Genomic DNA, 13280 nt, shown 5'->3' on the forward strand with positions numbered 1-13280 from the left:
CTTTTTATTCGTCGTAGCTTTCTGCGATGGACGTTTAGAGAAGGAGAAAACGTATAAACCCTATTTTCTATGGTTTTTATGCACTCGAGGGTAAAAAAGTCTTTTAGACTGTACGGCTCCATACGTGAAGGAACCGAATTTCAACCACGATCCACTGATAATTTTCGAAATTTGCTGCAGTTTTTTAGTCATTTTCTCCATACGTGAAGGAACCGAATTTCAACCACCATCCACTGATATTTTTGAAATTTGCTGCAATTTTTGAGTCATTTTCTGTTGTTTTATAAATGACTAAATTAACATACCATGGTCCTACCTTTTACCGGTGAAGCTAATAAACAATATACATTAGAAATTTGGAAATGCAAAAATACCATAATTTGGTTAAAGATAAGCTATCTTGACCACCTCCTTTCATTTGTAGTCATTTTAAAGACCTAGACCTTAATTTCTAAAAATTTTAGCTAATTTTGTTGGTGTTCCTAAGACTAGCTGCATTTTCACTGTTAAGTTAATATTCTTGTTTGGATCTCTGTGTCAAAGTTGAAGCGAAGACTCAAAATTATTTTAAGTTATCCATTGTAACTTTTATAGAATTATGCCTACAAAAGCTTATTTAATTAATAGGATGATCATCCATCTCTTACGTTACGTTAATGTTTACTATTCCTTTTCATTGAATGTTGTGCATTAGGCCCTGTCGTTAAGAATATCGTAGACAAACCAAATGGCCCTGTTGTGAGCGCAGGTCTTCTTCTCATGTGTGCTTCTAGCTGTGACCCAATCAACTTCTTACGTTTTTCTCAAGTTCTGATTTGGAAAAAGCATTCCAAACTTATACCTTCGCATCTCTAATCAAACCGCAAATAGACATGCGAGTTGTAAGGGAAAAAGAAACCTTGTTCTGTTCCACATGAATGATTTGTTCAAGACAAAGCTAGGAAGAAGGTTAGTTCGGTAGAGTATATCCACAATCAATTGATTGCTTTTTAAAACATTATTGCTATTTCAATTGTTTTTTTTCTATTGAGAAACAAATGAGAGGGCGAACTGTCTTAAATAAAGAAAAACCAGAAGCGAAAAGGACCCACTTGCCCACTTCCTTTCCCCCGCCACATTTCTCGGGCGGGACCTCTCTTTGCTTGCGTCTCGAAGCAAAGATACTGTATCCTATTCAAAAAAGAACTAACCAACCTATCGCTTAGTTTCTTTCCACTTACGTCGTTCAGGAACAAAGACAACAAACACTTCGCGTAGGATATTACTCTTGTACGTTGGAGAGGGATTATTATTATTATTTTTGAATAAAGCGGAGAGGGATTATAACTTGCCAGATTAGTGAAAGAAAGATAGTGAAAGCTTGATTTAAGCAAAAACACACAGACCATCATAGCCCCCAGGAAAAGAGCGAGTTCTTTAACCGAGGAAAACGAAGAAACCTCAGGAGTAGCGCGCGAGAGATCAGGCGAAACCGCAGGATCCACACACGGAACAGAATCAATTGAAAAGAGATCAGAAACACGAGCAAAGCGAACAGAGGGAACATCAGAAACAAACAACATACGAATCACCTTGGATAATAATACGACCAAAGCAAAAAGCCCATGAAAATGCGCGGCAAGAGAGAAGTCATAAAGCTAATGCTAGGAAACGAAACCACGGAGGATGGACTGACAAAACGAGAAGAAAAACCAACAGAAACATCCGCATCAGGAAGAAAAACATCACGACGCGACGAAGGAGGAAGGGGAGAAGAAGAAAGATCAGGAGAATCATTAACAACACGGGAAGACACTTTTTTTCGTCACATTGTCGATGAGTTAACACATAGAACTCTTGGAATTTGATCGGACCTTGTCGGAAAGGTTAAGGTTGCACTCTGAGCTACATCTTTTAACAATGTCATATGCACTCTGAGCCATTAGAAAAACAAAATGTAATGATATGTACTTTTTTGCTGCATCTTGATACATTTCAAGAACTCTACTGCACCAAGCTGGAACAAAATCTTTATTTGGAACGTGAACTTAAGGAATGCAAGTTAAAGGGAGTTCACAGTATATATGCTATGCTTCATATTTCTTATGGCACATGCATTTGATTTTTGTGTTTGAATACTTTTACAATTGGAGTTTAAATAAATGGGAAACTCTCACGTTGCAAAAGCCCTTATGTTATTTAAAACCCTATAAATATAAATCTCTCTATATTTTTAATGATTTGTTTCTCCAATTCCCTGTATTTATTTTATGTTTTCAGGAATGATACCCACGAAATGCTATCTGAACTCCCCACTCCTGAAAAATGACAAGTTCGATTAATATTAGGATAACAGCGGGGGCCACTGGTCCCATACTGATTTACAAAATATTAAGGTAGACTAGGCTGACATATCGGCACCAGTCCAAGAAAGGTATACTGAAACACCCCAAGCTATACACCAATTTACCCCTCAAAAATTTTGTAACAAAGAGAAAACTTCCGTAGACCTACTCACCAATTTACCCCTTCAGCTGTATGCAGATAATCATTCAATTGGTTTCATACACAATATGCCTCTCTTACTTCTTCCGAACCATCATGTCAGAGCCTCCAACTACACATAATTCTTTTTCAACGTAGGAAACCCCAACTAAAGATTTAGCTATAATGACCAGACAGAGAAGGTTTGGAGGAGGAGCATAGGAGTCTGACCACTTTGCCAGAAATCTTCTTTGCCCTCGGTTTGGTACCCAAAAGAAATCTCAGCTTTTTCATGATAAGGTGATCTTGGGATCCTAATCTCCTGACAATTTTTTGTGGAAACCACCACCAGGGGCGCGGCTAACATTAGCCTTCTTGGCAGATGAAAATTGTCTTCGCCGAATGATAGGGGTAGGTTTCTTGGGATACTTCAATAACTCCAAAAAATATTCATTCCTCTGAACATGTCCCATCAAGTCTTTTCCTGAAAGAGCTAACAGCTCCTTCTCACTCCCATTATCAAAAAGTACAAATATTGTTTACTTCTATTAACATTGGGTTAGTGATATTTACTATCTAATTTGATGGGATTTTTTTAATAGCTTAATTTGATAGGAAAATTAGTCCTCTAAATAGGGCTGCAACTCGGGTCGGGCGGGTCGGGTTTTGGAGAACCCAACCCTACCCGAGAAATATCTAGGGTCGGGTCGGGTCGGGTTTTTTTTCGGAAAACCCACGATTCCCAAACCCGGCCCTACCCATGATAAATCTCGGATCAGGTCGAGTCGGTTCGGGTTTTTTCACGTTGACGCAATTTTTTACGGAAAATTCTTGTTTGGCCAGGCAACTCAACTCATAGAAGCAGAAATTACACTCACATTACACTTGAATCAAACAATGATGTAATTACACTCACATTATACTTGAATCAAACAATGCTGTAATCAAACAATGTTGTAATTGCAATCAATGTTGAATCAAACACTTGAATCAACTCAACTCATAGAAGCATAAATTCCACTCACACACAATAACAGTGGGTGCGTGGGTTTTCACTTTTAACTTTTAACTAACAATAGAAAAAAATGTACATACTATAACTTATGTAACTCGGGTCGGGCCCCTTCAAACCAGGCTCGACCCGAGGTTCATGCGGGCTTTTGAATGCTCAACCCGGCTCGACCCGAAACCCATGAAACATGAACCCAACCCAGGCTATTTTCGGGTCGGGTCGATGCGGGTCGGGTAAAACCCAGCTCGAGTTGCAGCCCTACCTCTAATGCTTTTCAGCCCAATTTTGGTTCAATGTAGAACTAAGGACTTGCTTGGAGAAGTGAACTTTCTCTCAAATGGAAGCTGTGTCTGCAACAATGCTCTACAACTTCCATATTCAAGTGGTTTAACGCCGCCCGATGTATCCTAAAGCCTCTGTTCTACTTATAATGAAGCATGGTTTGATGGCTAAGATGAGAGTATGGTCTTGTATAGTGTAGTTGTGGCCATGGTTTTAAATTTCGACCGAAATCTGAAATTTCAGATTTCGGTGGAGACCGACACCGAAACCACACAAAACCGAAATGGTCATTTATTTCGGCCGAAATTTTGGTTTTTCCGAAATTTGACACAAAAAATCTGTTTTTTAAATATTAATTTAATATTTCACCGAAATTTAATAATGAATAAAATATTATTCTTTTTTGTACCAGACGAAATTTTGAGGTCCGAAACCGGTACCGAAACCGAAATTTTAAACCTTGGTTGTGGCAATAGAATCTAGAAGTAACAAAGTGTGTAGTCATGATGACTAATATATGCATGTGTTAATCGTGTTACTGCGGCGTTCTCTCCTTTCCAAATTCTTCTACTTTTTTTATGCGTTCTCTCCTTTACAAATTCTTTTACTTTTTCTTTTTTATGTTGGCTTGTGTACCCACATTTTTGCCCCCTGAAATCCAGAAAAGGTTTTACAATGACTTTCGTAAGCAGAAACCCTGGCCCTCTTATTCATTACTTGCTTCCCATTATTCTTGATCATGATTGTTTGGGTTCATAAATTATTACCATTTATTTCCTCCCTCTTATTTAAGAACCCGATTCCATAGAATTAAGCTTGGCTTTGCCCTCTGCAACCCATTCCCCTCATCTCAAATTTATGACTGCCAGTTACAGATGAAATTTTGAAGGCATTGCTGAATTCTAATCTAAAACATTTTCTTCTACATTTTCTTTATGCAATTGTTTTGGGGTTTAATTAGTGGTTTTAATTTTATTTGTTTTTGTTAAAGTATAAAAGATAAATAACACTTTTCTCCAACAGCTTAAGCTTTTGGAGAAGTTGGTAAGTAAACATGGTATTAGAGCCAAAGGTCTCAAGTTCAAACCTCCTGGATAGCGAAAATTCACATGCGATGGTCGGCCCAAACTGGGACCACATGTGCCACGTCTTTGCCAAGTGGGCCACACGTGCGGGGGGTGTTAAAGTATAAAAGATAAATAATGCCTTTCTCCAACAGCTTAAGCTATTGGAGAAGTTGGTAAGTTAATAGTCTTATTTGTGCCGTACTTTTTTTTCCTAGGTATAACATTTTATTATGACACATAATCCTGAAGCCACTCATATAGGTTAGGGCTGCAACTCGAGCCGGGTTTTACCCGACCCGCATCGACCCGACCCGAAAATAACCTGGGTCGGGTTCAGGTTTCATGGCTTTCGGGTCGAGCCGGGTTGAGCATTCAAAAGCCCGCATGAATCTTGGGTCGAGCCGGGTTTGAAGGGGCCCAACCCGACCCGACCCAACCCGAGTTACATAAGTTATAGTATGTACATTTTTTTCTATTGTTAGTTACAAGTTAAAAGTGAAAACCCACGCACCCACTGTCATTGTATGTGAGTGTAATTTCTGCTTCTATGAGTTGAGTTGATTCAAGCGTTTGATTCAGCATTGTTTGATTGTAATTACAACATTGTCTGATTACGGCATTGTTTGATTCAAGTGTAATGTGAGTGTAATTACATCATTGTTTGATTCAAGTGTAATGTGAGTGTAATTTCTACTTCTATGAGTTGAGTTGCCTTGCCAAACAAGAATTTTCCTTAAAAAATTGCGTCAACGTGAAAAAACCCGACCCGACCCGACCCGACCCAAGATTTATCATGGGTAGGGCCGGGTTTGGGAATCGTGGGTTTTCCGGAAAAAAACCCGACCCGATCCGACCCGAGATATTTCTCGGGTAGGGTTGGGTTCTCCAAAACCCGACCCGCCCGACCCGAGTTGCAGCCCTAATATAGGTTGCCCATTCAGTATGTTAGACAGGAAAGAGGAGATGGGCTCACCATTTTGTTTTTGTCCTACATCACTTAGATCGCATGCATGAAATGAATGTGCATGACATCCAAATCCAAGTTTCTTTTCTGATGGCTTTTACTAAATTTGTTATCCACTAAGATTTTACAACCATTGGTAGCTTTATACTCTGTCATATTTACTTTATAGCTATGATTTGTGGACACGGGCATGAGTGTCGTGTGTCGACACGGACACGGAGTGTCGGACACGGCAAACTCCTAAAATTTAGAAACGGGGACACGGCTAAAATAGAAAGTACATATAATCATGATTTGTGGATACAGATTCTTGTGCCAAGTTTTGACACGGATACAAAGTATCTGACATGGAAACCCTTAAAAATCTAGAAATAGTGGCACACTCATACACGTCCACACATATAAAGTTACTAACACTTGAGCAGTACATTTAAAAGTGTCTAAAGGAGTGTCGACACGTGTGGACACGGGTGTCGTGTCGGACACGACACGACACGTGTGTCAACAAAAAATTCGAAGTGTCGGCCAAATCATAGCTTTATAGGGCAATATGTATTTTTGTCCAAGGATGCTTGCAATCAAATTCCACTTTCATCGCATGATGATGGACTATGGACAATACCAAAACGAAAATATCAGGAAAGAGAACTCCCTATCTACCAGGTATATAGATATGCACATTTTGCTTTTACCAAATTTTTTTTACTGTCATGATCTTCAAATTTGGTATTTGTTGAAGCTTGGGCTGAGGTCAGAAAACTGTTGCGCCAATATCAAACTACGAACTGAGAATTCGACGGATTTTTTTGGTGCATAGCTCATTTTATTTACAAGCCTATTGAGGGTTTGCCAAAAAATTTCCCAAGAGGGTTTTGTGGGATAGATTTTGGGAAAAGGAAGGGGCTCATATCCTTAACTCCATGGTCATGTCAACTATCATCCTAACCTCTGTTTCACATCATACTTCCAACGAATTCGGTTATCCTAATAACTGTTAGCGATATGTAAGGAGATCGTACTTGGAATGTATTTCTGACTTACACATAGATTTGGAGTAGTGTATTTGGAAATTCGTTGTATATTCTATACAATTTATTTGCCATTCTATTTGTTCACATACCACATTGATCTAGAATATCTGATCTATTGGAATGACTTTCTAACATACATATAAATTCGCCTTGGCTAGGATATCCGCTTGATCATTTGCAGTACGCCGTTTGTGGGAGATCATCGGTCGTAGCATAGTGACCAGATCCCGGATTTCGTCAATTTTGTTGACCAGTGCTGCACATATTTACTTTCTTCTACCCCATTTTTTTTATTAAAATTGATCCCCACAAATCCTTTTTATGTGCACTTATATTCGAACAACCACTTCTTCTTTTTAGCATGGGATCGTATTTTCGAAGTGTTTTACTTACTCTTTTAATAAATTTCTAGAAAAATGCTTTAATTTTATCTCTATTCACTACTCATCTTACATGTTCTATGAATTTCTTTCTTTGCATTAGTTTTTATTTGGTGGTCATTTCGCCTGTTCAGTCTCCTCTTTTTTAGAGATTTACAGATTAAAATCCCTTTCTGATTTGATAAATTTATCTTTTATCACCCCGTGCGATGCACGGGGTTTTCTACTAGTATATATATATATATATATATATATATATATATATATATATATATATATATATATGAGCAATGATAGATACAAGAGAGCCCTTGCATAAAGGGCTAAAAAAGGGCTCTTCATTGGATCCACGTCATTTTTAGTTACAATTTAAAATTGGTTGACAAAGTAAGGTCAGTTACATTTGATGACGCGGATCCAATCTAGAGCCCTTTTCTAGCGTTGCGGTTGCACCTGAAAAGTCCTTTCCATCTGTGTAAAGGCAGAAGAAGCCCAAGGAAGAAGTGTCGTTCTCAATCATCTGAAATCCAATTCCATGAGATGAAAACTTTTCGGTCGTCGACCCCTTGAATTGAGTTTCCGATATCCTGCCTCAAGAACACATGCACACACGCTCCATCCCACACACCTCATGGTTGCACCGACCGACCGTGCCAGGGCAGCTTTTAGACCGAACAGGTCTACTTTATGATTTTACAAAAAAAAAAAAAAAACACCAAATTTGTGGCTTTTCCAGTTTTTTTCTAGAACTTTTTTCTAGAGGCAAAGCACACCACTTTTGAGCAATCAATGGGCAAGACCGGCTCATTAAATTTTATAGAATTAGCTACTTTCAACTTTGATTGTGATGAGGTCATGCTTTTGGATGTGGTGGTCTAGTTTATATTTTATTGGAAAAAAAACGCCCAAATTTGTGGCTTTTTAAGTTTTTCTAATTATTACACACGCTTCTTATTAGTTTATAGAATTATCTTCTCCTGCAAAAGGGATGTCTAAATTTATTGTAACTGTAAATGTAAATTTATGGCCATTACCATCTCTCCATACAACGAAATATATAAAAAACGGAAATTTTCATTACTCTGCACTTGTAAGCTGTACAAAGTTAATCATAAAAGCTCATAAGCTATACAAACATCCGTTTCCATCATAGGAAATTATGAGTATCTTATGAGGACTGTTTTATGAAGATCTTAGTTCAATTCCCAGACCTGCTCGTTTAGCTGATTGTGCTTGTTGATTATTGTTTCCAGCTTCTCTGTATTGAATGCTGCATGTGGTGTTTATAGTTATTTTGCTTGAGTTGAGCTGCAGGAAACTATCGAGCCTGTAAAACTAAAACTGATTGTGCTCCTTTATATGTCTCCTTCCCAAACCTGCTCGTTTAGCTGATTGTCCTTCCCAAAATAGAACTGATTAGTTATGTTTTGTCTAATTCCATATATCCTCCTTAATTTCATCCATTGTTTCCGCGTGGTAGTGGTGGCATAGGAGTAACTATTGAGTCTTACCAATTTTTTGCCTAGAATCATGATATTCTTACTATGAATGTACAGAACACTGATATACACAGGGAAACCTTATACTAGATTAAACTTTCCTTGCTATTTTGAGGGGGTTGTTCATTCATTTCCATCTTTTTTCTATCACCTTTGAGAATTCCTTTGCTGGATCTTTAGTTAGTTTAACAAAGGATAATACAAAACGCAGATAAACCCAACTCTCTTTCTACATAAAATTAATCTTAGGCTTACACAAGCCTGCCTTATGATCAGATGTGTGATGGTAATAGGAAAAGAGCATTTAACTTTGCTAATTTCCTTAGATTATGTGTTCTGAAAAGAGCATGAACTATGTTAATTTCCTTAGCAAATGTGATCTGATTGCTCATATGAAGTGCATCAGTCCATTTTTATGCTATTGTTTCAATTCTCTAATTTTGTTCTGGACTTCTTAAGTCAAGAGATGATTTTGTTAAGGTTTTTCTCAGTCAGTGAGTTGCCTTAATCTGCTAACTTGCAAAACAGACAACCATAACATAGCCATAATTACTAGCTTGCAAAACAGAGAAGCTTATAGTTCAATGACAGTGTTAATAATTAATATCAAACCTTTTTCCCTTTGTTTTTATGTATTCGCAATTTTTTGTGTTGTCCCATCAAACGACTAGCTATATGGTTGTGCTCCTGAAATGTATGCCTTTTTATTCTTTTTAGATCTGAAATCGATTAAAGTTGTGTCTTAATGCCAGTTTATTTTGAATTTTGTGAATCGATTATGACTCCAAAACTGATTATTGGACTCAATTCTCAAAATTCAAAACAAACAAGGCCTTAAACAGTTTTAGTTGAATTGATATTTCCCATAAGCCCTACATACACAAATATGTGTACATGTACATGTAATCTACAATATATACTAGACATGTTTCTGTGGACCCCGATCCGAGATAGGCGGCGAGGGAACGGGTCCCTAACACCATCCGGATCATCCACGTGTGAAGGAGAGCTCTACCAAGGAACTCTCAAAACGGATGCCACCCTCATAGCATAGCACGAGTGGCGATATAAAAGAAAGAGATATGTCTCGATCCGGAACCGAGGTTCGAAACCGAGACATACCTGAAATAAACTCAGAGTCGCCATCCATGGATATGCCATGGAACCCTAAAATCAAATCCTCTGTACAATGGATAACCAGAAATATATATGGGTTCGTGCCTGGTTACGAATGGGGAAGGTCTGAGAGCACCCCCGATTCGTCCGAGTGCAAGCACTTGGTCTCTTATGCCATTTTTAGTAACTCCAAAGAAGTTTGAATAAAAATCATGTGAAATGGGAACAATCCTCAGGACTCGTCTACCTAAGCATGCATTTCCTGAGGATAAAAATAATAAACACATATAAAATAAAATAAAAGAATGTGTCACCTAAGCATAGCTAGGTTATGAGTGACATGCCTAATGGGTGTCTAAGTTCTGATGTGCAAACACATGCAAGCTATAGCTAAAAGTATAGGATCAGTACGAGAAAGTAAGAAAACACATCAAAACATATAATAACAACATAATAAATCCTAAGACTCTAAATTATTAGCCCGAGTCCTCGGATGATCTGGTATTCAACCAAAGAAGCCTACGTATCCCCGCCTCCACGAGAATCAAGGCAACGTAGTTCTTCGCGCCTATTCTAAGCTAGGATGCCTAAGACACCTAGACCTCTATCCTAGACTCGATCTAAAAGACCGGACCAATTATTAAAGTTTATTGTACGATTATTTAAATTCCAGTGAATTGCGGATTTTAAGACACCCTATATGCCCTAACTAAATGCAGATTAGCCCTAAGCTAATGCAGGTGATTCCTACAACCTATGTGTAACTAGGCTGTATTTCCTAAGGAAGACCAAAGGTCGACTAGCGTATCCTACTCTAGTCATCACTCGGCGATGTGGATCGCCGACTGACCGGACGGAGGCGCTCCTATAACTCTAGGACAGACCCCTAACTCTAGAACAAGCACACAGCAAACAAACAATCAAACAACCTATCAAAAGAAAAACCCTAACTCTAAAACTCTCTATCTAGGAGAAACTCCTAACTCTAGAGGAAGATCTTTTGAAAACAAGATTTTAAAGGTTTTCGAAGAAGGTTTAAAATGCTATTTACAAAAGTTTGGCTGGACTTGGGATATGGATCCCAAGCTGCACTACGTACCTCGGAAGAGGATCAAGCCAACGTAGTTCGAAACGAACTCTCTAACTACTAACTCTAAAACACTCAACACTTTAGGCTTTTTAAGGTTTTTCAGATGTTTTTCATATTTTTAAAGTTTTCAAAAGTTTTTGAAGTAAAGAGTTTTCACCCTTTTGGTCAAAGACCTAAGGGAAAATACAAAGCAAAACCCTAGGGCCAAACCCTAGGGCAAACAGAGGAAACCCATAAACAAGGCAAACTAAACTATCGATGACAACAAAAAGATCTACAATCTCAAAAGGCAAAGCTATAACAAGACTGGGCTAGTCTCCAAAGAAGAAGGAATGACAACAAGACTAAGGAGAAACTCCTTACTAACAGTAACAAAGAAGACAAATGAGCCACAGACTCTCTAATACTACAACTTAGAGGAGGAATGAGTCAAAGACTCCCAAATAACGCCAACGGAAGAACCAATGAGTCAAAGACTCCCTAGTAATACCACAAAAGAACGAATGAGTCAAAGACTCTCTAATAATACCAACTAAGAAAACGAAGTGAGTCAAAGACTCTCTAAAAGAAATGGAAATATGAGTCAAAGACTCCAATAACACTGCAAATGAGTCAAAGACTCTCTAAAAGAAAAGGAACACGAGTCAAAGACTCTAATAACACCAGCTAAGGATAAATGAGTCAAAGACTCTCTAAAAGAAACGGAAACATGAGTCAAAGACTCCCAAAAACAACAACTAAAAGATAAGTGAGTCAAAGACTCTCTGAAAGAAAATGGAAACACGAGTCAAAGACTCCTACAAACACCAACTAAAGGATAAATGAGTCAAAGACTCTCTAAAAGAAACGGAGCGCGAGTCAAAGACTCCAAAACAACCGACTAAAGGATAAATGAGTCAAAGACTCTCTAAAAGAAACGGAGCGCGAGTCAAAGACTCCAATAATGCTAATTAAAGGATAAATGAGTCAAAGACTCTCTAATAACACTACATTAAAGACAAATGAGTCAAAAACTCTCCTATAATACCACCTAAAATGCAAATGAGTCAAAGACTCTCTAATAACACCATCTAAAGGATGAATGAGTCAAAGACTCTCTAATCAAGGGCTAACTCCCATGCGAATGAACTATCGAATAAGGAGAAGCTCACAAGTAAAAAGGAATAAGAATTTGTGCACATTTGGCAGAGGTAAAACACCCAGCCGGGCCGGACAGCTACCTAGCCCTAGGGTGCAACAAATGTGCAACCCAATACCCATAAGGGTAGGGGTATGAAGCCAAGCCGAGTAGGGTGTTCTCCCAAAACCAAACGACGCACAAAGAGGAGGTTTAACAAGAGAATGAGACCGGGCGGGTCTCCCAAACACACACAAAGATGGGCTCCAAGCAACCTTATCATTGCCCCTAAGGGGTAAGCAAGGCTAAGACAACTAATTGACCAAATTGGTCTCTAATTAACAGAGGAACAAACTGAGGTGCAATATCAGAGAGGATTCTACAAATGAGGCTTGCCTCCAAAGGAGGACTGCCTAACGAGACAGAGTATGTCTCCTAGTACAGGTTCTATTATCTAAAGAAGTCTAGAAGACTACGCTAGTCTATCCAAAGAGAGAAGAAAAGGGTTACCAAGTAAACTCAAATTTCCATTCAATTATTATAAAAACAAATCAAATATCCGCAAAGTAAGATCTACAACTAAAGAGTGCACAACATGTAGCAATCATAAAATGATAAACAACATTAATTAGTCCAGACCAGCCGCTGGATAGCCTAATAAAGTAAAAACAATATCAAACACTTCAAAGCCAACCACAAACCCCAATACGGGGACTCCAATGAAATCAGATGATGCCAAAGTAATCATCTGATTTCCTACACATATAATATTTCTACAAACCGCCTTGAAATCAGACGATATTCGTGTCAAGGACATCGAATAGTGCAAATCATCTGATTTCCTTCTTCAATTAAACAATTTATAAAATTAATTAGCCCAGACCAGCCGCTGGGTAGCCTAATGAAATAAAAGAAAGTATGATAAGGTTTCAAGATAGTCTCACCTGAATAATCCATTCATCACCATCTTCAAAACCTAACTCAAAGCTTAGTATAAGAAGAGTATTAGATTTTCAACAGATTATACGAATATATCAAATGATATTCCCAATTTATAAAAATTTTAGTGCAAAACATAGTTGAAAAGTGGACAGATAAAGCTAGCTCTATAGAGACACAAATTGTCTCTCTAAAGGGGAGGCTCTAAGCAACGAGGCTTGTCCCCAGAGGAGAACTGCCTAACGAGACAAAGCGTGTCTCCTAGAACGGTACTCGCTAATGAGACCACAATGGTCTCCTAGATGAAGAAGAGAAACTAC

Source organism: Tasmannia lanceolata, unplaced genomic scaffold (assembly GCF_043159265.1).
Source record: "Tasmannia lanceolata isolate RefF3 unplaced genomic scaffold, GAP_Taslan_0.1 ptg000016l, whole genome shotgun sequence".
NCBI lineage: Eukaryota > Viridiplantae > Streptophyta > Magnoliopsida > Canellales > Winteraceae > Tasmannia > Tasmannia lanceolata.